The sequence below is a fragment of the Theropithecus gelada genome, chromosome 1, assembly GCF_003255815.1.
Source record: "Theropithecus gelada isolate Dixy chromosome 1, Tgel_1.0, whole genome shotgun sequence".
NCBI lineage: Eukaryota > Metazoa > Chordata > Mammalia > Primates > Cercopithecidae > Theropithecus > Theropithecus gelada.
This window is the reverse complement of record NC_037668.1, coordinates 9893404-9895727: the sequence shown is the minus strand read 5'-3', so window position 1 is coordinate 9895727 and position 2324 is coordinate 9893404. Positions and strand designations below refer to the sequence as shown.

The following is a 2324-nucleotide window of genomic DNA, read 5'->3' as shown; positions in this document are numbered from 1 at the left end:
TCATTACCTCAAAAATGTATCATTTCTTTATGTTGCGACTATTTCACATCTTCTAGCTACTTTAAAATATACAATAAATTAGTATTAACTATAGTTACCCTACAGAACTATTGAACACTAGAACTTATTCCTTCCATCTAACTATATGTTTGTACTCATTAACCAGTCTTTCTTCATTCCCCCTGAACATCCCTTCCCAACTTCTGGTAACCATCATTCTACTCTCTGTCTCCATGAGATCAACTTTTTTAGCTTCCACAGATGAGTGAGAACGTGAAATATTTGTCTTTCTGTGCCTGACTTATTTCACTTAGTATGTTGACCTCCCGTTCCATCCATGTGGCTGCAAATAACAGGATTTCATTCCTTTTTATGGCTGAATAGCATTTCATGGTGTATCTATACCACATTTTCTTTTACCCCTTCATTAATCAATAAACACTTAGGTTGATTCCATATCTTGGCTTTTGCGAATAGTACTAGAATACACATGGGGTGCTGGTATCCTTTTGATATACTTTCTTTTGGATAAATACCCAGCAGTAGGAATGCTAGATTGTATGGTAGTACTATTTTTAGTTTTTTGAGAAAACTCTATACCATTTTCCATAGTGGCTTTACTAATTTACATTTCTACCCACAGTGTATAAGAGTTCCCTTTTCTCTGTATCCTCATCTGTATTTGTTGTTTTTTGTCTTTTTTTTTATAATAGCCATTCTGAGGCGAGATGGTGTCTCATTGTGGTTTTGATTTGGATTTCCCTGATGATTAGTGATGTTGAACATTTTTTCAAATATCTGTTGACCATTTGTATGTCTTCTTTTGAGAAATGTCTACTTGGGTCTTTTGCCCATTTTTAATGGAATTATTTGGTGGGGGAAGAGGTTGCTGTGAAGTTGTTTGTAACTCTAACTTTTGTAGAACAAAAATTTTGGAAGTTTTAACTAAAAATAATAAAAAATATGACTGCACTTGCGTTTCTGTTTAACTTGTGAACAAGCCCTTATAGACAGGTGCAAAAAATAAATCCTCTTTTGCAACCCAGATCTCATTGTTTAATAAGAGTTTTGATACACATAAAAGAGATATTACAATTTTTTAAATGATGAATTTTCTAATTTTTTTAGAAATGTTTCAACTGTGTCAGCATTTGAAAGCTACTAGACTCATTCCCTAAGACATGAAAACATGGATGGCATTGTAATTTCTAGAACTTCTTATGAAATTAGATTTTTGTGAGTCTGCTAAACTTATCTTTCTGTTTAAAACTTTTTCTATTTATTTATATGTTTCTTCAGATGAATTTTTAAATTAAAATTAATAAGAAGTATGAACAAAGATAGAGTGACATACCTGATTATACTGACTGTTGAGGATAAATATGCAAAGATTAATTTTGATAAAATGATTTACAAGTTTGCAAAAGTTACAACCTGAAAATGAAAATTGTGATATATTGTTATCATTCATTGCTGTGACAGACCAATCTGCAAGTCTAAATTTTTCTTTTCTCCAAAAAAATTAATGTAATAAAAGTATTATTTCATTACTTTGCCCTTTATTATACTGTAATAATTCTTTTGTATCATATTGTTTATTTATATTTTATTAGTATGACTGTATATACACAGTTTAATAAATTGTTTTTTCACTGTTTGCATTTCTTTCCTGGCATCATCATCAGTTATACTAATGCATACATTAACTGTATTTCATGATTACCAATGAAAATAACTTTGTTGGGGAGGTGTTACAAAATTATTCACTTCAGGTATCTAATATGCCAGACATCTCACTAGCTGGCTGATCCAGGGCACATAACTGACCAAACTGGGGCCCCTTGACTCCCTCCCCAGGAAGGGGGAGGGTGGCTCTGAGCAGCAATGGGCCTGACTCAGTGGGAGCTGAGTCATGTAATCAACAGCACCATAAAGTCCGTGAACTCCCACCATAGAGGTCCTAGAGCTGCCCTGATCTGACCTTCCCACAACCCCCTTGGGTTGTGAGATACCCCAGAGTCATTCCAGTAAAACTCCCTTCTGCCCCTTTTGCTCTTAGAGCCAGGATCAGTTTCTACTACTGGAAGAGCTATTTTTCCACAAGGAAGGTAGAGGAGGAAGGGTGGCATGGGAATGGAATAGCAGGGAAAGAATTCTGCCAGCCAAAGCGTCTGAAATGAGAGCACACACCCATGCTCCGCTGCTCACTCTGCAAGGACGACCCACAGAGACACCTGGCACAACAGCGTGGGGTGTGTGAGTGGGACACGGGGAGGGACAGGAGTAAAAAGACAGCTGAAGGGGAGGCTGCCTGTGCACCGGGA

General features: G+C 36.2%; 1 non-coding gene across 1 annotated transcript; it reads left to right on the top strand.

Moving 5' to 3' along the window:
* The first annotated feature begins 968 nt into the window (after window positions 1–968).
* On the top strand, window positions 969–1091 carry LOC112616182. Its single transcript, XR_003117587.1, has one exon. It is a non-coding gene; the product is annotated as a small nucleolar RNA SNORA40 (small nucleolar RNA).
* The last annotated feature ends 1233 nt before the right edge of the window (window positions 1092–2324 follow it).